This window comes from Pongo abelii, chromosome 22 (assembly GCF_028885655.2).
Source record: "Pongo abelii isolate AG06213 chromosome 22, NHGRI_mPonAbe1-v2.0_pri, whole genome shotgun sequence".
Taxonomy (NCBI): domain Eukaryota; kingdom Metazoa; phylum Chordata; class Mammalia; order Primates; family Hominidae; genus Pongo; species Pongo abelii.
In genome coordinates, this window is record NC_072007.2 from 24,779,245 (window position 1) to 24,807,129 (window position 27,885).

The window sequence follows — 27,885 nt, forward strand, 5'->3', positions numbered from 1 at the left end:
ATAAATAAAAAAAAAGGAAAATATCAATTTTCTCTACTTGGTAACCTCTTTTAACTTCCCCATCTTATTGGGCTAATTATTAACCATGTGCATGCCATGTATTTCTTTTGAGAAAGTGAAAGATTCTAAAATCTTCAAAATTTGTAAAGTAATTGCAAAATCAAAAACTGTAAGTAAAAAGAGTTTAAAGAACATGTTTTATTCTGAAAAATAAAATATTCTGATTTTTTAGTTCTATAGTTTACTTTTCCTCTACAATTTCTGATATGTGTTTTCAATAGAGAAAAACCCACAAAACTAGGTGTACAAAAATACAGTATAAATAATTTTGATGCCTATATCCAATTGAAACAAAATATAATAGTCTGAATTTTGTAAGGGAGTTCAAGTTCTTTGAAAACATCCCCTTTATAGACAATATGACCTCAAATAGTTCATTTTAATCAATGTTTTATGTCACAGAGTGATATATTTATTATTGACAGGTGCTTAAAAATGCTTCTTCACTTGGTCATTTTCTATAAAAGTATCTGCAAGCCAGTCTAGACCAAGGTCTATAGCTTGTGATTATACAGATCTCCGGAATGTCTTCAGGACGTATAATTACTACATACAGAACACTTATTCACACATTTAAATGGAAGTGAAATGTAATCTAAAAAATGTAAAGCTATATACTAGTTTCAAGAATACAAAAGTAAACAATAGGAAACAACGTTCATTTCATCAGTGTATTACTATGAGGTATTTTGCTTCCTCTCTCTCCTAAATCAAGTGTTCTGATTGTAATCGAAGGATCAGGATGGGGACAGAAGAGGGAAAAGGGCACCTGCAGTTCACATGTGGCAAGAGGCTTGGACAAGAGGAATTTCTTTTCTCCCCTTGCAGTACGGATTTATACACAACTGACAAAGTGCAGCTGTGACCACATTTTAAGAACGCCTAAAAATGCCCAGGGGTCTAATTCCTATCACAGATATTTTAATCACTTTATAAAATGTTAAAGCATTTATTCCTTTCATATTAAGTAATCTCAAATATCCCAAATTGTACACTACAAGTCTCTATGTGAGTAACAATCACAGAATTTAAAAAAACCATAAGAAATGTGCAATTTCCTTTTCTACAACAGAATAAAACAGTATAATGTTTATGCAAATCAAGCTAGCAGAAGAATAAAGTAAACAACACATTTCTTAACTTCTTAATATAGTTCAAGGTGGTGTAGTGGCCACCTCTTTTCTTGTTTTCATGAAAATCTCTTTCCTCTGCACCATGTTATGTAGAACTTTAAGAATATAATGTACTGAAGATAATTTAAAATAATTTTCTAAACTATGTCCATAACCACCTCCATGACTGCTCCCATCTGATGGTTAAAATCTTACAGTATTAGCTTGAATTTCATCTCTGCCTCACATGTTTCAAGCAGGGAAGCAGATTCAGTGCCTCAGAACACTTTACAGGGTTTCATTATCAATCAGGTTATGTTCCCAGTGACGCTTTCAGTAAAATTATCTTATTCGAATGAACTCTCTTGGACTGAAGTAAACAAAGCTGTAGCCCATTGCTCTCACATACTCTCCATTCATTTATTTCGTTTTTCTTTACTTAGACTTACAGCACGTGCCCTAGAAAGAGCGCATGTTGAATATTCCTGGAGTGTCACAATATGTGATACAATAAAACAGATTACAGCCCTACCTTTCTTTCACAGCAGTGGTGCCAAGCACAGGTATACCGGAGCAATCAATTTGTTCTGCAGACAGTAAGGCTTTCACAGAATACTAATGTAAAATCTCTTTTCTTTCTCCTTTGCCTTGACTCCCCAATGCCCAGGTCCCGACCAATACAAGGAGGAGGGCGGTATGTCTTCTGCTGAGATAACCACAACTACTAATCAAGTATACGTGTACAAGGGCACAGGATTAAACCTCCACCAAGCTTGAGTCAGGGTTTGATAGCAGCTAAACACATGCACAGCATGGTCAAAATTAAACACACACACACACACACACACACACGTACCCGCGCACACACACGTGCCATGAAAATACAGATGTGTCTACTTCGGTGAACTAATTCATCACACTCTACCATGCCTCGTTTTTTTATCTCAGGGGCATAAAATTACCTCCTGTTGAACTGAGGACTTAGATTCAACAGTGCCCAACAATTGTTTTTCCAGAAACGAGAATCATGATCAGTCTTCTTTGTATTCAACTGTTAACCATTTTTAAAACTAGGCATTTTTTTCTTAATTGTACTATCCAGCGCAGTTTTAAATGAATTTATCATTTCAGGTATTACATAGGGTTAATAGACTCGGCATGGATTCTTCAGATTTTACACTTAAAAATATATTGTAATAGCTCAAGTCTACTTTCTCAAGAAAAGTATGTGCATTACCAGTAATAAGACATACAAAAGATTTCCATGTATCTTGAAGTATTTACATTATGAATAATCCCAAGCTATTTGAAAAATATTTTCAGGTCTCAACAATTATTTAAAAAGCACCTTTAACACTTCATAATTAAAGTGTTATGGTTAATCTTACAAATCTACAGTTCTGGTGTTCTTTTCAATTAGACATCTTCACTTGGCTTATTTTTCTTTTATTCAAAATGTGAAAAGGTATGCCAGTCATTGAGTAGGCAAATGACAGAAGTTGTTAAATATTTTTTAACAACATACATTGCCACATTTTAATTTGGCTGCCTTAATTTTCAAATAACTCTTGAAAAGTATTGATAGTTAAGGGGCTGCAAACTAAGCAAAAATTAAGAACAAAAAACTCTAAATAACTGAGGAAACTTATTAGGAGGCATCCTAAGCCATTCTGTTTTCATGTAAACAACTGCTTTAACACTGCTAAAATACATGTGTCTCATTTTGCACTTTTTCTATTTCTTAAAAAAAATCAGTAGGAACAATTAAGAAATACTAGGGACACAATGAAGTATTGCAATAATGTTTAATCGATACTGATGCATTTGTCCTTGACACACTGACCATGTCATCAGGCTACTGTCATGTGATATCATGTCATTTCTCCACCTGGCTCATGACCTTGTCCTCTAAATGACCTAAAGCTTCCCTCAAGTAGCAGGAGGCCCCTCCCCGCTGTCTCAGCAAGGTCGAACGGGTCAGCGTGTCCTCATCTATAATCCACCACCATTTGTCAGCAGGGAGGCTGGAGGAGGCAGGCTTGCTACAAGGGGAGAATGCCCAATTAGGCAGCTGTCACACAAAGCATAGGCTGCAAAATTATCCCCTGTCAAAAGAAAGAGCAGCTGCGGGTGCCAATTACAGCAACCTTTCAACCCTTTAGGTACTGGAAACTACACAGAAGTAAATGAAGAACAATTAGTGATAACAAATCGATGAATTAGGACAGTAAATTAGAAATTACTAGCAGGTGAGCTTGGGTCACACATGACATTTAGGGCACACCAGACTCCAGGAAAGGGCAGGATGCAATGAATCACACTAACCATTTCCTCACATATAGATTGCCCCTCCAATATTTTCTTTTTGCAAATCTGAGATCTTTAAAATACCCATACCTAAAAATATGTATCTTAATATACACACCCTTTCATTTCATGGACCCCCAAAATTGTTTCTCAATAGGAGAAAAATCCTTCAGAATAATAAGTCTAGTTCATTCTAACTTGTTTTCACACAGTCCAACATGTTATCCCCTCAAACAAATTTAAGTGTGGCTCACAAAATCCAAAATATCAGTTTAAATCATCACACTTAAAATATTGTACTTGTCCTGATTCTACTTCAGTGAAAAAGCAACTGGGTATAAATTCTGAGAAAACTGCTTTGCTAATATCATAATGTTGAAGGTAACTTTCTCTACACAATGTCATTTTGTGGATAAAAAAATAACTGCCATGTGTGCTTCTATACACAATATACATAAAGAAAATATCAACCACAAAAATACTCTCTTAGATTGTTCTGTTCCAATCCTTCAGAGGTGATACACATTAAGTCTCAAGCACAGAAAGCCAATGCACTTGGACTTTGTCCAACTAATTTATTTGGTAGTTAACATTCGCAGGCAGCGAAGGAGGAACATGAGGAAACAAGCCCCACGAAGGGGAGCAGATCCAATATGGCTACTGAGTGTTCATGGACATGGTTTCATTGTGCCTTAAAATGTCATGCATGTTCAGAAACAACTTTCTTAAAGTCCATTTTTAACTAAGATTAATTTTTTTCCATAGAAAAAAGATGGTCTTCGTACATCAATTCTTTGAAAGTTGAGAAACCTGAATGATACGTGCTGTTATTTCTAAAGAGGCAGGAGAAAATTGCTTAACTAGACTTCTAAATCACAAATGGATAAAAGTGAGGAAGAGAGAAGGTGAGGCAATAAAGAAGCACTTTACTCACCCACCTCCAACACATTATAAACAAATCACAGTTGCCAGAGGGAAAAGTGTGTAATTCCTAGTTCCTAAGCCAAGCCATGTGATAACGTTTCTAGGAAATAGATGCCATGGAGAGAAAACTTCTCCATTAAAAGTTTATCTGAGAATTTGATTTATAAATTATATTTCATCATTTAAAAACTGGGCATTTATAAATTCTCTTAAGTTTAGAATGCAACCCTCTAAAGTCAGACATAAGGAATTCAAAGCAATGACAAGTAGATAGGAATGAACGAGTTAATGCCTTTAGAATTCAGCTTCCATCATACATGGGTGACTATCTCTTTAAATAATTTAAATCCTCTCCATCAACTACAAAGCTGTTTTGAAGCCATTTAGCTTTGTTCTTTACATGTGTTCTAATTAAGAAATGACCTTGTCATCACACACACCAGAAATCCGGGATTATTTCCTACAGCAAAAATTCACAGAGCCCCCCAAAGAAGAAAAAGGGGGGTAAAAAAGACTTCTTCCTCAGTTCCTCACTAAAGGAAGTTGTTGGTTGGTTGAATGCTGAGGCAGTTTCACCGCGTAATTTTTTTTGTTGTTGTTGAATGTCACAGGGCGGGTTAGTGTGACCTTGAGCTGCATCAGCAGCACAGCAAGGGTCGAGATGCCTGCAGGCGCCCTTGTACTGGATTTGCAAGACAAAAACCTTCAAACTGGCTGAAGGACATCTTAAATCTCTTCAAAGGTTTTCCGAACTAATCTGGGCTGCTCTTAGCAGGATCTGTGCCAGTGTGAGAAGCAAAATTAAAAACAAGGTCTTTGACAGGATGTTGTCTCCTCTTAACCCTTCCCAAGCAGAATAGAACAAACCACCAGCATTCTGGAGAGAGGGTTTACCTAGAAGCATTCTTTCATAACAAATTATGTAAGCAGACAATCACAAAGAATGGGGCAGTTATTAGTTCTCAAAAGTAAACAACCCTTCCATTGTGCTTATTAAAGAATTCAGGTCGAATTCTTTCTTGACTATATTTCAGTGTAGTGAATGTAAAACTTAAAGCTCTATTTGTATCTTTCAGATTTGTAGCACAGTGATAGGTTAAGACTAAAAAATATTTCCATTAATATTTATCTCTAGAATTTTCATTTTTAAAAAAATACATGGTTTTAGTTGGTTAACTCACAAACTTCATGCATACTGCATATAGCTTACTAAAATTACAGGTAAGGAAAATTACATTATAGCATGTTTACTAAATTTCTTATTCCCAACATGATGAATACATTCTTAAGACGGAAAAAAAAATCATTAGAATAGTGAGTGACACAAGTAAAACAAGGTAAAGTAATCTCGGTCTTGTTATAAAAACATCAGCATGACATTTGATGTTTTAGCATTACCAGCGCATGGGCCAAAAGAGAAAGTATTAATGCCAGTAGAGGGTGTTTGATTCTTCCCTGGCAATGCTCTCAAAATTTAATTTAGTAGCTAAAGTAGGCAAATGTTTAAATCATTACTCTAGAACAACAAAAGGAAAAAGATGAATAAAATAGTCCTGGCTCTCAAGAAATAAATAGTCTGGTGGAACAAACAGCTGTAATGCTTAAATCGCAATATACGCTAAAATCAGTGTGTCTCCATCTATAACATGCTGGTTTGTCATCATCAGATATAAGGTATGTCGTGATTAGCTCTACAGAGTATTTAGTGTAAGTATTTAGTGTAAGTACAGAATTTAATAAGATCTAAGAGGTTGCAAATTATTCTCTTTTAAAAAAACAGACTAAATAAATTCAAGATAACTTGAGTAATAACCACACTTTCACTCACTTGGATTCAGGTATGTTTTTCTAAACAAGACAGGAAAAGGACAGAGTAATAACACCTAGTGAGTAAATAAGACCCGAGAGTGCATCGTGCTGGTGATTTTCTTCCTTAGTCTCTGTGCGAAAGGAGAGAGAGTATATACTGTGCTAAATGCAATGACTGAAATATGTAAAAAGTGCTCTAGGAACACAGATAGGCTGTAACCAGGTTTTTAGTTTATATGTACACGAGCAGGTGGTGGTCAGTGATGGTTAAAACATGAGTAAGGGCTAGCCAGGCAGAAGAGAATGGCAGCCATTCTAGGGTCCAGAAATAGCACTCAAAGGCAAGGAAGAGCTGAGTGTGACACAGGAAGTGTGGTAGCCCAATGGGAGTGGAGATTAGGCTGGAAATGCAACTGGGACCAAGGACTTTGAATCAAGGCCATGCCAAGAAGCTGGCCTTTATCTGGTGGGTTTCTTTACAAGCAATGGTATTATTAAAAGCATATTAGAGAAACAAAACCAGAAGCTATGGGAGTTGTTGATAGCTTGGAGGGAAGAAGAAACTGTAGATCAGTTAGTGCACTGCCATGGTCAAAATAAGGCAAAGGCAGGAGAGTTGAAGAAAAAGACAGCTCTGGAAACAATGAAGGCTGCTTTGAATATTTAAAAACCAATTTGTTTAACATCAACAGTGCTATAAGACAGGGTGTTATTTCATAGCAACTTTATTAAATCAAAGATAAAAACGATAAAAATAATTACTATATCTCAAGCCTAGGTTTGATAAACACTGTGCTAAAAAAATGATTTCTACAAAGTTTCAAAAAAGTAATTCTTACAGGGGTGCTTTAAAGAGTCAGAATCAGATCCTGTTTGAAGTCTGAATTTTGTACTTTGAACTATCAACCTTCATTAAGTATTAGGTAAGGGTTTTGCTTACTAAGACAGCAACATGTACCTTTTCAGAACAGTGTGAGAGCGTATTTCCCTTGGCTATAAGACAGAGATGTCCAACTTAAATTATAATGTGGTTCTTGGAGCTAAGAGTTCTATCCAACACTAATGAGAAAAAAAATTAACTCAGCAAACATTTATTGAGTCCCGACTATGTTTAGGACACAGAATTAAAAAATAAAAACTACCCAACATTCTATCAGCTTCATGTTTTTAGATGATCACTCATAATGATATCAAGTCCTCAAATTCCAGCTTGCATGACATCATCACACAATAAAAAGACTATGAGTAAAAACAGTATGAAGCTGTCAGTAAATCAAGTGTCGGAACTAGCAGCCATCTTGGTATTCCGATCCAGCTGAAAGGTACACAACGCATTCCCAGAACCCTCAGGGAAGACCCGGCACCAATGTAATTTGAAGAGCGTCGTCAGATAGAGACTGACTGTCTCGCTAAGACCTCAGAAAGAATTTAACAGAGTATCAGCCAAGGTAAGAGGGTAGGGAGTAAAACAGAACAGGAGTCACAAGGGCCAAGTAAATATCTGCCAGAGAGCAGACTGTACTCTCAGAAAAGGACCGCCAGCATCAGGGATCAGGTTGAGGCAAGTGGAGGGGAAGGTCACGCAAAGGAGAGAAGGAAAGACTTGAGGGGAAGCCTACTCAATCCTGCAAAATAACACATCAACTTCATTTTGTGAAATTTTTTTAAACGACCAAACCTCTGAAACCTCTGGAGTTGGGCGAATCACCGTAGGAGAAGTATTAGAAGGTACACAAATCATAAAGAGGACTTGAAAGCCGGGGTAGGGGGGGAAATCGACAGGGCATAACTAGGAATGACCTTACTGAGTATCCACAAATAAAATGACTTCTCCTTGAGTAAGCATCTCTGTCTTACAGCTGCCAAGCCAACGCTGGCAGTAAGTTCCAGCACATTCTAGGTCTAGACATTAATAGAAAAGTGGGTAATATGATACACCGTGCAGTTATTAAAAAAAAAACTTATTAGTCTACAAACACAAAAGCAAGGTTAACATTATTGGAATAAAAATATAGAAGATTCTGTTCTCAACTAGACAAGTGAATTGCCATAATACAGCAGTTCTCAAAGGGTGGTCCAAGGATGCCAGAGGTGGCCATGACCCATTCAGGAGGCACATGAGGTAAACACTACTTTCATAATACTAAATGATATCTGGCTTTTGGTATCATTCCTTCATAAGTGTACAGTAGAGTTGTCTAGAGGCTATATACATGGAATGCATCCTTGTGTAACTCTTGTTTTAAATTTTTTCTCAGTTTAAATTTCTAATATGATAAACATCAGTTGATATGAATCTCATAAATAAAAGCTCTCTTGGGTCCTTGATAATTTAAGAATACAAAGTTGTCTTGAAAGCAAAAAGTCTGAAAGCTGCTGCTATTAATAGTTGAAAAGTACAATGTTGGTTTTCTTCAAACATAATCTCTTCTAATTTCAAGAATTTCCACTATAATTATGGCAGATATATATTGTTCTCTGTGCAGAATGTCCCTAAGACCAAGACGAGGAAAGAAAAGAAAGAACTTTCTAAAAAGATGAGTAAACTAAGGAGGATATGAAAAATCTCCCATCTCTAGAGTCGCTATTATTCTGAATTTACCATACAAGGAGTAACAAATGTACAAATATTTATAAAGAAGCTGCTATGTTGTTAAGAGCTGAAGTTATAAGGATAACTAAGTGATAAACCAGCCCTTAGTGGGCTCACAATCTCATCGGGAAAAAACAGAATCAACAACATAGTGAGATGCTACTAAAAAGAAGGCATGGATAAAGTGGAGAAAGCACTGAAAGACACAATTTTTGGGAGAAGACTTAGTGGTAAGGCAGGGAACACCGTTTTTAGTGAAGGTTCTCTACAGAGGCTGCATGTGAACTGACTCTAGGGACAAACAAGGCTTTCTCAACTAGAAAAGAAGCTTCAGTATTCTTCAGAAAGTAGGAGGACCATCAGCCCAGTCCAGGAAGCACAATGGCACAGAGTATGTTCTAGAAACTTTAAGTAATCACCTCCAAGAATAAAAATTGCCAGTAATGACAAACTTTTATAGAACATGACAAAATAATTTAATGGCATGTTCTATAAAAGTTATAGATAATTAAATTTAATGATGAAAGATGTGGACTTAGATTTTGTAGTCTTGTTAAAAACTTCTAATCTGTCATATAGCTTTTTAAAAAGACAATAAAAGTGAGTTACTAAAAAAAATAAAATAGAAACAGACAAACAAATTATTGGCCTTTACTGCAGATATTTTGAGAAGCACTAGCTTGGAGGACAGGCTAGAAGATGGCAGGTGGGGAGGAGGTGCAGAGAGGGGCGGCAACAGCAGGAGACAAAGCTTCAAGCTAGAAGCTTACACAGACTGTACTATGAACATTTTTTTAAATAAATAAATGCAAAAAGGAAGCAAATGAGGTTTGAAAATTACTCATATACCTCTAATCCAGAATGAAGAAATTCTAGTTATCTAAATAAAATGCATAAGCTCTGACGTTAGAATCAGACAATTTTCAGATATGCAAACCACAGGCCACATTGTTGAAGGGCAAATGTAGCAGGGAATCAAGGAGACTATCAGGTTCACAACAGTTAATTTCAGTGAAAAAAGACCAGGGTCTGCGTAAGAAGAGAAAGCGTATTGACAGTTTGATCAACACTTTTAAAATTATTTTGATTCCTTCATTTGAAACCTTTCATGGAAGAGAAAAAAAAAAAACCTGAGTTGATATGGAGGCTTCACATATAGCGACTTTATAAAATCTGGGTTGATATGGAAGCTTAGTCTAGTAGGGATCTTCCTCCCCAAACAACATAAGTTATATCAATTAAGATACTAAGTAAAAGACTTACGGAAAAGTCAATTCTTTAAAGATATCAAATTAAAAAAATGTTAATTGTATTAATGTTTCCCATAGTAACAGTAAGTTAGGACTAAGGAAGGTCTATTACTTTTCTATGTTCATTATGCTATTGCAATTGCTACATCATTTTTGATCAGACAAGTAACACAAGTAAGCTGGAGTTTTAGGAAGATCTGGTGGTTGTGAAAGACTCGAACAAGGATGTCAGTAAAGAGGCTTGCCAGCACAAGAGCTCCAGATGAGAAATGATAAGACTGAACGAAGATGGCTGGCTGTGAGAAAGGGAATTAAGAGTGGATGCAAGCAATGCTGGAAACTAACAATGATTCATTTGAGCCAAGCATACAGATTTTCTTACCAGGGTTATCCACAAGGCCAGGAAAACACTAGTGAGAAGGCCAAATTGGTTTACGGCAATTAATTCCAACTAGGACAACTCACCCAGATTATAAATTGATCTTTCTTTCACCAGCATCATGTTCCTACTAAAAATCCAGTGTGAAAGTTTAAACACATTTTACAAAGAGTTATTTCTTAAACAAATAAAAAAAAATATGCTTTGAGGAGTGTTTTATGAAGCTGGAAAGGCATTCCATGTATACAATTAGCCTACTTTACCAACCTCGTAACCCAGCTCATCAGTACTGGCACTTTTTTGTTTGTTTTGTTTGTTTTGAGATGGAGTCTTGCTCTGTCGCCCAGGCTGGAGTGCAGTGGCACGATCTCGGCTCACTGCAAGCTCCACCTCCCGGGTTCACGCCATTCTCCTGCCTCAACCTCCCGAGTAGCTGGGACTACAGGTGCCCGCCATGGCGCTCGGCTAATTTTTTGTATTTTTAGTACAGACAGGGTTTCACCGTGTCAGCCAGGATGGTCTCGATCTCCTGACCTCGTGATCTGCCCGCCTCGGCCTCCCAAAGTGCTGGGATTGCAAGTGTGAGCCACCGCGCCCAGAGTACTGGCCCTTTTTTTAAAAAAAAATTTATATAGATATTTTATGTCTGACATGAAAGTTTTAAACTCAAGACATCTATTCTACTACAATAGTTGTCAAAAATTTAATCAAGCTAGAAAAAAGTACAATACAGAACTCTTCCTAGTGGAAAATCATGACATATAACAATAACAATTCCGTTAGAGAAAATTAGTATATTCAAGTGTTTAAGCTAAATTGATTTATGGTCATTTAGTTAACACTACCCAAGATATTCTCTGTTTTTCTATCAGCAATTTCTATCAAAATTAGCTAATAAATATTATACACTGAGATAAACAGCACAGAAAGTATATAAAGTCCTATAAAATATAAAAAATGGTGAATTAATTTGGTTAGTTAATCCATATGATGATTGTATCTCTCTCAAAAGAAGGAGCTAACAAAAGAGCAAGGGAAACATGGCCTAAGACACTAAAAGGCTTTTTAAACACTCCATTCTTTATTTAGTTTGCAATATTCAATAAATTACATCCTTTTTCCTCCCAATCATTATCTTTGAGCTTTCAGTCAAAAAAACATTACTATACTTAAAAATATAACATAAGTGTTTTGCAGGGTATGACAAACTATAGTAAAAACCTCATAAAACATTAGTTTAGAATCTTCAACTTGTCAAATACTCATCTCCTGAGATATACCAGATCCTCCTTTTGGAGACACAGTCCACTGGTTAATGAAAGGCTTATTGAAAAGACATTCTATACTTTGACCCAACACCTCCCAAGCTTATTTGACCATGGACTGTTCATTCAAAAGGAAAACATATTTAACACAACACGTTTTAGAAAAAACACATTTGACATAATCATCTTTAAAATCTAAAAACATTTAAAAATATGTGAAAGGAATATAGAAAAATCACTACTAGTAATTCGTTTTTATAAATTTTTAGTTTTCAAAGTTGTTCACTATATATTATAATGTCTTTTTTTTTGTTTTTTTGAGACGGAGTCTTTCTCTGTCACCTAGGCTGGGCACGATCTTGGCTCACTGCAACCCCGACTGCCGAGTTAAGTGATTCTCCTGCCTCAGCCTCCCAAGTAACTGGGACTACAGGCACACGCTACCACACCTGGCTAATATTTGTATTTTTAGTAGAGACAGGGTTTCACCATACTGGTCAGGCTGGTCTTGAACTCCTGACCTCGTGATCTGCCCACCTCGGCCTCCCAAAGTGCTGGGATTACAGGTGTGAGCCACCATGCCTGGCTGTCTTTTTTTTTTTAATCTGGAAGAAAAATCTAAATTTGACAATTTTCTAAGAACAACTCATTGGCTGTGTATATTTACCAGATGGCTACCTATAATTTACTTATCCAACTCTTAGTTGGATCCAGTGAGCATTGCTTATCATTCTGGCTACGTGGTAAAACAAAGCTGTTGAAAATTAAGAACAACAACAAACCAATTATATCTTGTGGCAGGGTGGTCACAGGAATATGCATGATTATAATGTTAATTTCAATAGAATTAGAAGTTCAGAAATGGGGTTCAATATCAATTGTTTCATCAAATATAAAAGCAGATTTCAGACTACCAACCAGTGACTTACACCTAATTATATGTGAATAAAAAAATTTTAGTATTTACAAATAATTGGCTCATTGATTTTAAATTCCAAGTATAGGTAAAAAAAATATGAATATATGAAGTGACTTGCAACCAAATAATTATTAGTAATTTTATGCAGTCTTTTAAAAAATAACATTTTAAAGATTTTCTTGATGAAATTACAAGAAAAGCTAAGCATTTAAGTGGCTGATTAAAATAACTTCATTACTAGGTTTTCGGAACATTATCAGAATAAGCAAAATTCTTATTTATTTTTTTTTAAATTTATTTATTTATTTATTATAAAATTTTTTATTTATTATAAAATTTATTCTTTAATTTTTTTATTAAAGAATAAAAAAAACATTATCAGAATAAGAAAAAGCAGTTAGGATTATCCATATGAGGCCTACAGGTAAGGAGCAAATTTGGCTCAAAGTTGCCATTCCCCTTTTGAAACACTGTGGTCAGATAAAACATGGTGAATTTTAGCATGCTGTATCTGCTCTCTCTCTCTGACCAGAGTTTTTCAGTTAGCTAGATGAAACTGAACTATTCACAACTGATTATGAGCACAATAATCAATCATTACGCCTTTACCTAGTTCACTTGGATTTCTCCTTCCCAGAAATAAGCAGCATAAGGTCCAAGAGCTTAAGACATGACAAATTCATTTAGGTTGTAGCTATACTAGAAAACAGGAGTGTTAATCCAAGTAGAATTAACCATGCGCTCATCGTCTTTTTTGTTGCTCTGCCCACCTACTTGTGTTAATTTAATCCAATTACTTTATCATTTCTCAGAAATGCTAATAATGCTCTTTCCTTTGTGAGAGGAATTTTAATAATTCCAAAAGTAATCACTGGTCTATACTATAATAAACACACAATAATCAAACATGCTTCTATTTTTCCTCAAAACGGTAATTAACTTTTTATCTGAAATCAGGGATTGCTATTTTAGGATTTGTATTAACTGTCCATTTTCTCTGGCTTTTGATAAATCAAATTAAGTGTTATCAACAAAAATACTATTTCTTCTTTCAAGCTTTCCAATTCCTCTCTCCAGAAGTAATCTACACACTGAATTCTCAAGAATATTTTTCTCCACTTCTCTTATGGCATTTAACCCCTTTTACTGTTTGATTACATTATTTATCTACATTTATTCTTTCCATATAAGTTCCTTAAAGGAAGGATTGTATCTCTTTCATTTTTTAAACCACATTGCCTGATGAAATAACTTGCACAGATGAAGCACATAATACATATTTTGAATTATAAGCTAATTTATAACTGAGAAAGAATTGTCTGAAATATATTAAAGTCATAATGATTAAGCCTTAAGAACTCAGAAAAAAAATATTCTCACCGTCTGTCTCCAAGCTCTGAGCCTCTGCTTTCTGAGAAAGAAAATTGAGAAGGCTGTTGAAAAGTAGCTCTGATGTCATCCGGAGTCTTCAGATTCCCCGTCCTCCTTCAGTCAAGTGTGCATCTTAACAAGAGGGAAAAGATAGTTTGGCATCTATTCCAAACCAGATTCTGGAACACCTTTTGATGAAGTTCAACTTATCCCATTACCTTTTCTTGTTCAAGTTCAATCCAAAAGTAGTCATTTGACAGAAAAATATCAATTGTTTATGAATGCTGGTTCATTAACGGAAAGCAATAGATCTTTGCTTTCCAAGTAATAATCGATAAAAGTAGCTACTTCAACAAAATAAGCTGTGAAAAAGGTTTACAGTTGCTAGGATGTGTTTACTAACCTTTGTTAATTTCAAATTTCTTAGCGTGCTGTGCTAAATTAATTAATTTACATGCAAAAAATTATAAATCCTCCTAAATGTGTATTTCTTTAAAAAAAGAGTAGCTATAGTTTTTCTTATATGTAACTTTTTCAGTTTCAAAATACCAAGTATGTAATCTTTGCAGCAAAAAAATTGGTAATAAATATCAAATGCCCTATATCCATAAAAAGATTTACACAACAATGCCCAAAGTAGATTTATTTTTAATAGTCAAAAACTGGAAACAACTGAAATGCCCATCAATAGGTGAATGAATCATATGGTATATCCATACAATATAATTTTACTACTCAGTATCAAAACAGAATACACACAACACATATGGAAAATAAATATGGATGAATCTCAAAATAATTACCCTGAGTGCAAGAAGCCAGACAAAAAGAAACATATTTTGTGTGATTCCATTTGGATAACATTCCAGAAAAGGCAAATTCATCTATTGTGAAAGAAAATAGATCAGTGGGGTTGCCTGGGGATGAAGGATGCCCAAGGGAGGGATTACAAACAAATGTCATCTTAATGGTGATGATGGTTTCACAGGTGTACACACATGTCAAACTTGTCAGATTGTTTCTTAAATATGTGCAGTTTATTCATCAATTATACCTCGATAAAACTGTAACAAAAATTAAATGCCTTAACATGTTACATGTCCATTGATGCAGCAATTCTATGTCTAAGATTTATCCTAATTTAAAAAATCATGGATAGGTGTAAATATTTAGCCATAAGGATGTTCAAAATACATATTATTATATTTGTGCAGTGCATTGTATACAGCCATAAAATGTCAAAATGAAAAAATTAGAAATAGTTAAATAAACTACAGTATATTACATCATGGAATATTATGTAGTCATTAAAATATTATACAAGAAAATTAAATTATATGAAATTATATACTATATAAGTGATAAAAACAGGAAACAACATTATTTCAGCATAACTGAATTTTTGTTTTAAACAAAAGTAAATGCAGTAATTATTTCTGCATTTAGAGGTAATTATTATTTTTTTTTGCTGATTTGTATTTTCTAATTTCTCTACAGTAAATACATACATATTACTTTTCTAACAAACACCACAAATAAAATGATGCAAATAGGAAAAAATCTAAAATTGTCCACTCCCTAATACAAGTATAAAACTCCTAAGAGGCAGTGCACAATACAGATGTAGTTCTGAGCTATCACACAGCCACCAGCAGCACCCTACTAAATAGCTGTGGGAAAGAGACAGGTCTGACACATAAACGGGAGCATCATTAAATGAGTAATGCTTTACCAGTTACAAAAGGCTATCATGGACATGACTGTATTTGATTTGCACAACTCAGTGAAATGAGCAAAGATTCCATTTTATAGAGGAGCAACAGATACTGAGGAGGGCTGGTTAAGTCATATGCCCCAAATTATAGACCTTGGACTCAATCAAATCTTGACTATAAATTCAGATAGGAATTCTAAGAAGAGTAGGAAACAATCACTTGCCCTGATTATATATACCTAGAAGGATGTGATTCACACATCAACTTAACAATAACCATATTTGCAATTACATGAGTACTCCTATTAGAATGCGGTAGGGACCTTGGGAATTTCTGAAGTCTCCAATCCCCAATCTCTGAAGCAATATTCAAGGCTCACCCATCTTCCCGTTATCAACATTATCTACCAACTCACTGAAATTCCAGTAGAATTTAATTGTTGAGTTTTCAATTACCTTTTTTCCTTCTTGACAAAAAGATTATAACCTTTTATTTTAAAGTTGGAACAAGAAAGTAACCATAACTATATTTAAGAATGCTGGACGGGCACGGTGGCTCACACCTGTAATCCCAACACTTTGGGAGGCCGAGATGGGCAGATCACGAGGTCTGGAGATCAAGACCATCCTGGCTAACAAGGTGAAACCCCATCTCTACTAAAAATACAAAAAAATTAGCTGGGTGTGGTGGTGGGCACCTGTAGTCCCAGCTACTAGGGAGGCTGAGGCAGGAGAATGGCGTGAACCTGGGAGGCGGAGCTTGCAGTGAGCCAAGATCGCGCCACTGCACTCCAGCCTGGGCGACAGAGCAAGACTCCAAGGAAGGAAGGAAGGAAGGAAGGGAGGAAGGGAGGGAGGGAGGGAGGAAGAAAGGAAGGGAGGAAGGGGAAGGGGAAGGGGAAGGGGAAGGGGAGGGAAGGGAAGGGAGGAAGAAAGAAAGAAAAGAAAAGAAAAGAAAGAATGCTGCAAATAGTAATCTATAAATTGATTAGTGGAACTTTAAAATATGAACTTGTGGGCTAAATCTTTTTTTGGTCTAGGTATATAGATAAGAAACCCTACAAACTGGCATATTCTGTAAAGAAAACCACCAACTCCTGAGAAGGGTAAAAGGAAATATCTCTAGAGGAACATTATTATTATCATTATTATTTTTATTTTTAGAGACGAGGATCTCGCTATGTTGCTCAGGCTGGTCTCAAACTCCTGGGTTCAAAGGATCCTCCCAACTCAGCCTCCCAAGTAGCTGGAACTACAGGTGTGCACCACGGTGCCCAACTTAGAGGAACATTATTAATGAACTGGTCATTATCTGTTGATGACACCATAAGGAATCCTTACAGCTACTACTCTTACCAACACTCCCAGAACTAAGAGACTTAACAGGTAATGGTAACTATAGTTTACTGAGCAATTACTACGTCTCAAACATAACAATAAGCCTTTTACAGATATAATCTTTAAAAAACCCTATAAGGTGATTATTATTATCCCCAGTTTGTAGATGAGGAAACTGGGTTTAAATTACCCCAAACCACAAAGCCAATAAGAGACTGAGGTGGAATTCAAATCCCAGTATTTTGGAAAAAGACAGGGCCTTGACAGTTCTCTGGAACATAAATTCTGATTTTTCTCTACTACTGTTCATCTACAATGGTCTCAATTCAGGTAATGCAAAACACTTGGTACTAGCAAGTGTTTTGCTAGTGCTTTGCAAAACACTTGGTACTAGCATATGAACTTAATGAGCCTACATTTTCCATGTAAAAAGTTAAAAGTATTCCGAGCCCACAATTTGTATTTGATATTTTGTCACATTCTAGAATTGTTTATGTTAATGGCTGGTCTCTACTAAGACATTATTATACTCCTTTTGAGACCACACAGAAGATAAATTAGAAGAATATTTAAATAAAACCAACAAAAGATAACACAAAATGAACTACTCTAACATTAATACTTAAAGTTTTCCTATATTAATAAGTGAGTAAATTAGCCTTCAGTTCAAGTCAGTGAAACTGAATATGCCAGATGTGTTCTGAATCATGACAAAAGAAGCATGTCTAATGAATAAGAAAATTTTAAATAACTTCATCATAATTATATTATGAAATATTCTACAATCTTTAAAATGGATGTTTTCAAAGACATCCATTTATTTAATAACGTGGTAAAATTATCAGAATACAATGCTAAGAAAGCAAGATACTATTCATCTGAGTTGAACAAATTGCTAAACAAATTAGAAGGCTAGACGCTATGCTAGGTGCTGCAATTACAACATGAATAAGACAAACACAGTTCCCATGGGAAAGAGACAGGAAAGAAGCAAACAGAAAATAAAATAATTGAAGATTTCAAACAAAGCAAGAGGTAGAGAGGAAGCTACTTTACATAAAGTGATAAGGAAAAGCAAAAGCTTCTCTGAGAAAATGACATTTAAGCTGAGAAGGCCCTAGTCATACAAAGAATACAGTGAAGAGAATTTCCAATAAAAGAAATGGTGTATGCAAAGGACGTGCCTGCTTAAGGAACTGAGAGATGACCAAAGTAGGTAGTAATGAGCAAGGAAAAAAATAGTAACAAATTAGGTCAGAGATATGAGCATAAAGTACGACCTCAAATTTGTTTTTTAATGTGTTACCCCACACACATATACACACACCATACTGAAGGGACAGAGAACACAATGATAACAGTGATATTCTAGATGGTAGGAAAAGGAGTTGGGGTTATTTTCCCTTAATATTTCCACATGCTCCAAAATAGGCTGCATAAACATTATAATGAGAAAAAAAATGGCTAGAACTTCCAGTCCAGTGTTGAAAAGAAGTGGTGAGGGCAAACATTCATGCTTTGTCCCCATTTTATGGAGAAAAAATTCCACCTTCCATTATTAATTATTATTATACAGCTGTAGTATAATACAGCTGCTATTCCCTCCTCCCTATGTGTAGTTTTTGAGTTTTGTTTGTTTGCTTTTATCACTGACGTGTTGGATTTTGTCAAATGATTTTTCCTGTATCTATCGAGATAATCATGTGAGATTTTACTCTTTTATGTGGGTTTTTAGTCTTTTAGTCTATTAATAATATACATTATATTAATTGTTTCAGTGTTAAAACAATCTTTACTTTCTAAGATAATTGCCTACAACTAATATCATATTAACGGTGAAAGACTGAATGCTTTCCCCACCTAAGATCTGAAGAAGACAAGGATATCTGATGTCTACTCAGCGTAACAAATGTAAAGACAGACTGAAAAAGAAGTCAAAATTATCCTTATATGCAGGTAACATGATCTTGCTTGTCAATAATTCTAAGGACTCTACAAGAAACCCAAAATAAATAATAAACAAAAGTTTAAAAAGGTTTATGACAAGATCCACAATCAACTGCATTTCTTTTATTTATTTATTTATTTTGAGACAGAGTCTCACTCTGTCGCCCAAGCTGGAGTGCAATGATGCAGTCTTGGCTCACTGCAACCTCTGCCTCCCAGGTTCAAGCAATTCTCCTGCCTCAGCCTCCCAAGTAGCTGGGATTACAGGCATGCACCACCATGCCTGGCTAATTTTGTATTTTTAGTAGAGACGGGATTTCACTATGTTGGTCAGGCTGGTCTTGAACTCCTGACCTCAGATGATCCACCCACCTCGACCTTCCAAAGTGCTGGGATGACAGGCATAAGCCACCGCATCTGGCCATTAAATTTATTCTTAAGCTTTATTCTTTTTGTTACTCTTGTGGCTGAATGGAATTTATTTTTGGATGGTTTGTTGCCAGTATATAAGAAATGCAGCTGGGCACGGTGGCTCACGCCTGTAATCCCAGCACTTTGGGAAGCAGAGGCAGGAGTAAAACATGTGCACTCAAAACTACAAAACACTGTTGAGGGAAATTAAAGAAGACTTGTTTATTGGAACAAAGATTCAGTTGATTGAAAGATCCAATATTACTAAGACGTCAATTCTCCCTACATTTATCTACCTAAATGCCATCGTAATCTTTTTCTAGAAATTGGTACTAAGATATATATGAAAGTATAAAATACCAAGAATAGTGAAACAACTTGGAAAAAGTATGAAGCTGCAGGACTTAAACTTATCTAATCTCAAAACATACTATAAATCTATATGGTAACCAACAGTGTTGGTCCTGCTATAAAGATACACATACAGGTAATGGAACAGAATACAGTCCAGAATAAACTCCCATTCATAGTCATTTGATTTGCAACAAATATGCCACTGCAATTAAAATAATAGTCTTTTTAATACATGGTGCTGGTACAGTTAGATATCCATATGTGAAAATAAATAAATAAGTGTAAACCTGTATCTCTCAACATACAAAAATAACTCAAAATGGATTATAGTCTGAATTGTAAAAATTAAAACACAACTTCTAGAAGAAGGAATAGGATAAACTCTTATGACCTTAAGTTACAGAAATATTCCTTAAATAAGAAAACAAAAGCACAATCTATTTAAAAAAATGAAAAATGGAATGTCATCATATTGAAAGACAATCCACAGAATGGAAGAAAATATATGCAAATCATATAATTGATGAAGATACAGTATACAGCATATATTAAAACCCTTTGAAGTCAGCAATAAGATAAACTAATCAAATTTTTTTTAATGGACTAAAGATTTAAAGGTACTTCACCAAAGAAGACATGTGAATGTTTAGTAAACACATAAAAAGATGCTCATTGTCATCCATTAAAGACATGAAATATTAGTAAAATCACAATGAGATCACATTACACACTCACTAGAATAGCTATATGTAAAAAAAAAAAAGACTGAAAAAACTCAAAGGTTGGGGAGGATAGGAAGAAATTGAAACCTTCCTCCATTGCTGGTGAGAATGTAAAAACGGCATAACCACTTGAAAAACAGTTTGGTGGTTTTTCAAAAAGTTAAACATACATGAATGTATACCCTTGCAATGACCCACTAATTTTACACTGGAGTACCTAACAAAGAGAAATGAAAATATATGTCCACAAAAAATCTGTCTACAAATGGTGATATCAGCATCAATCATAATAACCAAAAACTGTAAACAAAACAAACGCCCATCAACTACTAAAGGCAAGCTGAAGTGTAACCAACGAAAAAAGGGAATGAACTAACGATTCACATCACCAAGGATGAACCTCAGAAACTTAACGCTTAGTGAAAGAAGCTAAATACAAAAGATATCTATATTGTATGATTCCAAAAAGAGATCTATATTGTATGATACCATTTATATATGAAATGTCTTAAAAAGCTGAACTGTATGTAGAGAAAGCAGATCACCTCCTGGGGCAGGAGAAGAGAGCAGAGATTGGAAATGGGCGTGAAGGACTCTGTGAAGACATGAAAATGTCCTAACGCCGGACGGTGGTGATGGCTGCAACATCTGAGTGCATTGACTCAAAACCTTCAAACTGAACACTTGCAGTGGATGAATTGCTTGATACATGTAAATTATATCTAAATAAAGCCATGAAAAACAAAAATAAAAATGATATATTTATACAAAATCATAAATTTATTTAAAATGAGTCTGATGTGCTGACAAAGGTCTAATATCCAGAGTTTACAAAGAGTTTAAACAAATTTACAAGAAAAAAAAAAAACATTAAAAGGTGGACAAAGACATGAACAGACAGTTCTAAAAAGAAGACATGCATGCGGCCAGCAAATATAGATATAAAAGCTCAACATCACTGATCATTAGAGAAATGCAAATCAAAACCATAATGAGATACCGTCTCATGCCTGTCAGAATGGTGATTATTAAAGAGTCAGAAAACAACAGATCTGGCAATGTTGTGGAGAAAAAAGAATACTTTACATTGCTGGTGGGAGTGTAAATTAGTTCAACCATTGTAGAAGACAGTGTGGCAAGTCCTCAAAGACCTAGAGGCAGAAATACCATTTGACCCAGCAATCCCATTACTGGGTATACACCCGAAGGATTATAAATCATTCTATCATAAAGACACATGCACATGTATGTTCACTGCAGCACTATTCACAACAGCCATGACATGAAATCAACCCAAATGCCCATCAGTGATAGACTGGATAAAGAAAATGTGGTACATATATACCATGGAATACTATGCAGCCATAAAAAGGAATGAGATCATGTCCTTTGCAGGGACATGGATAGAAGCCATTATCCTCAGCAAACTAACGCAGAACAGAAAACCAAGCACTGCATGTTGTCACTTAAAAGTGGGAGCTGAATGATGAGAATACATGAACACACTTCTGGGGAACAATACACACTGGGCCTTTTGGGTGGGAGGTGCGGGGGGAGGGAGAGCATCAGAAAGAATAGCTAATGGATGCTGGGCTTAATATCTAAGTGATGGGTTGACCTATGCAGTAAACCACATGGCATATGTTTACCTATGTAAAAAACTTGTGCATCCTGCACATGTACCCCAGAACTTAAAATAAAAGTTGAAGAAAAAAATGAGTCTGATGTAAAACACGCTGCCACTTCTCTCATTATTTTAAATAACAATCATACTTTAAGATAAAACTAATGTATTACAATTACTCTTTGGAGAATGCAAAAGTAGAATTAAGATGACTATCCACCTTCTTCATACACTACTGGTGAGAATGTAAAATGCAGTGTAGCCACTAAGAGGAACAGATAGTTCCTTAAAAAGCAACATCAAGTTACGACATGACCCAGGAATTCCACTCCTGTGTATATACAGAAGGGAAATAAAAACCTGATGTCCATCCACTGATAAGTAGATAAAACGTGATAAATCCATACAATGAAGTATTAATTAGTCACAAAAAAGAATGAAGTGCTGACACATGCTAAAACATGGTCAAACTTTATTATGCTGAGTGAAAGAAGCCAATCACTAAAAATCACATGTGATCCCATTTCTGTGGAATGTACAGAATAGGCAAATTAATCTAGACAGAAAGATCAGTGGTTGTCTAGGGCTGGGGTGAGAAAGGATGGAAATGGAGAGTGACAGCTAACAGGTGTGGGGCTCCTTTTAAGATCATGAAACTGTTAAAAAAAAAGACTGTGGTGTTGGTTACACACCTATGTGAACATAAAAACTATGGAACTGAACACTTTAAACAGGTGAATTTATAGTATGTAAATTATATCTCAATAAAGCTATAAAAATGACTATTCACCTGATACTTATTAAAACATCAAAAGTAATTTCAGGGTAAAAACCTAGGTCTCTAATCTTACTTGTTTGCTTTTGAAGTTATGTCACATTTATCAGAACAGTTTGTTAATATTCAATTAATTCTGGCTAAATATAAGAATACTTTTTTAAAAAAAAAATCAACTGTATTTTTATACACCAGTAAGAAACAGAAAACAACATTTAAAAAATATCCAACAGCAAAGCATACCTAGGAATAAAAGTAACTTGTAAATACTGCATGTTCAATATAAATAAAACATATTGGAAGGCATTAACAACGAAACCTAAATAATCCAAATAAATGGAATGACACACCATGTTTATTATATAAATACTCAGTATCGTAAAATGACAATTCTTCCCAAATTAAACAAATGCTGTTAATGCAATACCTATCAAAATGTAAAAGGTTTAATAAGTTGATTCTAAAATTTGCATGGAGCAGCAAAAGCCCATGAAAGAGAAAAAATCCTACCACCAAAAGAAAATAGTAGGAAACTTGCCTTGCCAGATACCAAAATGTATCATAAAGTTCTAATAATTAAGCTAGTGGGCTCCTGGAAAAAGAGACAAACAAATTGATTGCTGGAGAAGTAGACTATCACACAGAGAAAATATTTGACAGAAGTTACACTTTAGATCCCCAGAGAAGGGAGACATCATTCAATAGTGCTGAAACAACTGGTTACCCATTGTGGAGGCAAAAGTGGATTCCTGATGTCTAACATATAAACAACAAATTCCAGAGGGATTAAAGTTTTAAATAGAGCAGGCACGTCTTTAATATTTTTAAAACAAAATGTAAGAGGATATCTTTATGATCTCATAGTAGGAAACGTTTCCTTAAGACACAGAAAGGGTAACTATATGTAAAGCGTTAAGATTAATAAATTCAAATGCATTAAAATTGAAAACTTCATTCATCAAAAATACAACAGAAGATGAAAAATGAACAACACCATAAAATACACAGCCAAAAAAATTGGGGGTTGGTGTGATGGCTCATGCCTATAATCCCAGCACTTTGGGAGGCCAAGGTGGGTGGATCATTTGAGGTCAGGCGTTCGAGACCAGCCTGGCCAACATGGTGAAATCTTGTCTCTACTAAAATACAAAAATTAGCTGGGTGTGGTAGCGGTCACCTGTAATCCTAGCTACTAGGGAGGCTGAAGCAGGAGAATTGCTTGAACCCAGGAGGCGGAGGTTGCAGTGAGCTGAGAACGCATCACTGCACTCCAGCCTGGGTGACAGACAGAGACTCTGTCTCACACACACACACAAAAAAAAACTTTGGTATCCAGAATGTGTGTGTGTGTGTGTCCTATAACATTTTAATTAAATATGGGCAAAACAGAGGGGGTAGCCCTAATAAGAGGGGTCAGAGAGCTCAAGCAGGATGAGGTGGGTGTCACTGTGGAGTGGAAGAAATGATGTCGTATGGGGAATTCGGGCCCAAGCTCTAGATCTGTATTGTACTTGTTATTGTATGTGTTATTTTAAAATTTTTAAAAAATTAAGACATAAAAGTATTTAATGTAAAGTTTTAAGTACATAACGTACAAAAGGTATGAACTCACATTTCACGAAAGAATACACTAATGGTGAATAATCACATGAAAAGATGTCTAACCTTATTAGCAATCACAGAAAAGCAAATCAAGACCAATAAGATGCCATTTTGCATCCAACAAATTAAGAAAAGGGTGGTTTGAGGTGAGCAGGATGACAGAGAAGTCCTTGCACAGGAGTGGTCCAGCACTGGGTATCAATGCCCAAGCTGGAGCAGAACGGTGTCCACAAAAAGATGCACTGTGGTGTGCAATGTAGAAATCGATGTGGGATGAGAACGGCTTCCACATAAAGGTGCTCTGAGGCTCAAGTAAAACTAAGGGGCAGGGTGAGGGACAGGAGAAATGGCAGATTGACTACATACAGGGAGAATGATCAAATAAAGTAGCACTAAGGATCACGGTAGTTAGGTTTCTCACTGTAAGAGGAGGTACAAAAAGGGAAGGAAATATAACTGAAGCCTATAGGATTGGAATGAAATTAGAGATATCAATATGATCAAGGGATGACATGTCAAAAAGATACCGAAGGGGGTCCTGCTGGCAAAATCAGGGACAAGATGAGCACCAAAATAAGTTACAATAGTAATGGATTACAGCTCACTGAATAAAATACGGGCTCATAAGCACACACTGATACAAATAAATTAACCAAAACTGTGATCAGGAAAGGGATTTTACATAGTTTCAAAGCACCTGCATGCAAAATAATTATTAATTACAGAGGGAAAATCAGTAATTTCACAGTAGATAAACTTAGCAGACACCATCTTAATCAAGTAATCCCAGTGAAAAGTCAACAGTAATCGGTCAAAATGAAATTGTATGCCACCGCATGGGTTGCAAAGAGAAGACACAGTATCACTTCTGTGATATTCCTGCTCAATATTCATAACATGGATCTAATCATGAGGAAACAGAAGACAACCCTAAAGGAAAAGATATTCTACACAATTACGGGCCAACATGTTCTTCTAACATGCCAGTGTCTTTAAAGTCAAAGACTGAAGAACTGTTCCAGACTGTGGGAGACCAAAAAGATGAGACAAGTAAAATGCAAAGTGTGATTCTAAACGGAATCCTTTTGCTGAAAAGGACATTATTTGGACAACTTGGAAACCTGAATGAGCTCTGAGGATTAGATAGTAGTGATGATCAATGATTTTGATGGTTTTGTTGTGGTTTCCAAGACAAGGTCTTGTTTCTTTCTGGGAAACACACACTTGTTTATTCATGGGAAATAAGTCAACAGAGGAAAAAAGTTCCACGGTATTGTACATGTAACTTTTCTGTATGTGTTACTTTAAAATTAAAAATATGTAAAATACAAATGCATAAAAAAAAGTTTTGAGTACACAATGGGCATAGGACACAAAAAGAATTTCATAAAATGATACACCAATGATGAAAAAACACATGAAAAGACATTCAGCCTCATTCGCTATCACACAGAAAAGTAAATCAGGATCATAATACGATGCCACTTTGCATCTACTAATTTGGAAAAAGTTAAAAAGTCTAACAATTCTTAGATCTGACAATGATGTAGCTCAACAGAAGCTTCTGATATATTATTAATGAAATGTAAACTGGTCTGATAACATTGGAAACAACTTCATATTATTTCATATAATTGAGCATTCTTTACATATCTACTCTTGGGTATATACCCTAGAGTCTTGCACATCTTCTTCAGAACACATATAAAAGAACGCTGACATCAGCAATGCTTATAATAGTCATACATATGTGTGTAAATATAAGTACACCTATATATGTATGTAAGTATATCAACATAGGTATATCAAAACAAAACAAAACAGTAACAAACAAACGAAAGGACCCAGCAACCATCCAAATGTCTACACAGAGGGGAAGAAATAAACACACACAATGGAATATTGCCCAGGAATGGAAATAAATGAGCTATACCTATATACAGCAGTATAAATAGATTTCAAAAAACCAATATGAGATGAAAAAGCAAGTCTCATAACTGTACATATTAAATAACTTAAAAAGTGTAACTGGGTTGTTTGCAACTAAATGTATGAATGCTTGAGGGGATGGACACCTCATTCTTCACGATGTGCTTACTTCACATTGCATGCCTGTATCAAAACATCTCTGTACCCCCATGAATGTATACACTTGTACCCACAAAAATTAAATTAAAAAAAATTTGAAACAGCAAGTATCCGAAGACTTCATACAGAATGCTACCATTTTCACAAAACAAAAACATAAAGTAACATATTATTTAATGATTAATGTAAAAACCAGTATTATTTAAAAGGCAGTAAATGATTAACACAAAATTGAGGAAAGTGGTTGCAAGACACCAGGGGCAAGGAGAGCAACATACCAACAGATGCAGCTGTGGTAGTTAAGTCTGATTCTATGCTCAATGGTAGGTTCTTGGCAGATCACTTTCATATTGTGCCTCATAATTCAAATACATTCCTGTTTATACCAAGTGTTACTTACATAATAGAAAATAAGTGGCTATATTGTGGCAAATCAGAGCTTTGACAAGTATCTTGTTTAGGTAAGCATCTTAATAATTTTCACACATGAACAAATGTTAACCGTTAGGTAACAGATTTTCTTTATTCTCCTTGTTAGAAACAAAACCAAAGGAGTATATAAAGAGATATACTCAAAAGAATTGAAAAACTGACTGGCAGATAAAAACTTGTAGCTTGGTCAATCAAAGAATGAGGCTAATTCATATCTACCACCACTCTGGTCTCAAATAAAGCTAACATAAATGCTTGCTTATTTAATTACTGCAAACTTCAGAACTGTCTGATGGAAGATGGTCATTTTGCAAAAATTACTTAACATGAGAAATAGGTAAACTGGAGTAATTCAATACACTTCAGGTTCTTAACAAAATGCATTTTCCCTCTAAATCTAAACAGGCTTTTTTCTCTCTACGTGGTCACACAGGCCAGCAATCATATATTCACCATGACAGCCAAAACTGTGATGAGAAAATACTTAATCCATCTTAAAGAGCAAACTTTACTCGCACAATAAATACCTCTTTATATTTATTATATGGTACTTCCATCTAAAAAAAAATACAATTCAATTTTCTCAACAACCTTGCATTACAGGTAGAGCACACACTGTTAAGCAACAACCACTGCATGCAGCATAATACTTAAAAATATTTTAAATAAGTTAGAAATGTGAATGATACTCTAAATCAAATTTGCTATCCAAATACTTCTTGAGTATCTAGCATGTGAAAGGTACTCTATAAGGTGCTTTTTTTGGCATTTTATGTAATGCACACGGATTGAAAATCTTAGCTACGTGCTGCATTCTTGTTAAATGCAAATGAGTACAATAATCTGGTTAAAAGACATCTTACACTAATTCCTCTTCAAAAGAAAGGGA

General features: G+C 35.2%; 1 protein-coding gene across 10 annotated transcripts in view; it reads right to left on the reverse strand.

The window, feature by feature from the left end:
* NRIP1 (nuclear receptor interacting protein 1) overlaps positions 1-27,885 on the reverse strand; it is a 106,244-nt gene that overhangs the window by 39,589 nt on the left and 38,770 nt on the right. For 8 of the 10 annotated variants that reach the window (XM_054542839.2, XM_024239485.3, XM_063720857.1 and 5 more), the window contains exon 3: positions 13,999-14,121. The exons of the other annotated variants lie outside the window; for them this stretch is intronic. The gene's annotated coding sequence lies outside the window, so the exon portion shown is untranslated. The remainder of the gene's footprint in view (positions 1-13,998; positions 14,122-27,885) is intronic. 10 annotated transcript variants of the gene reach the window in all.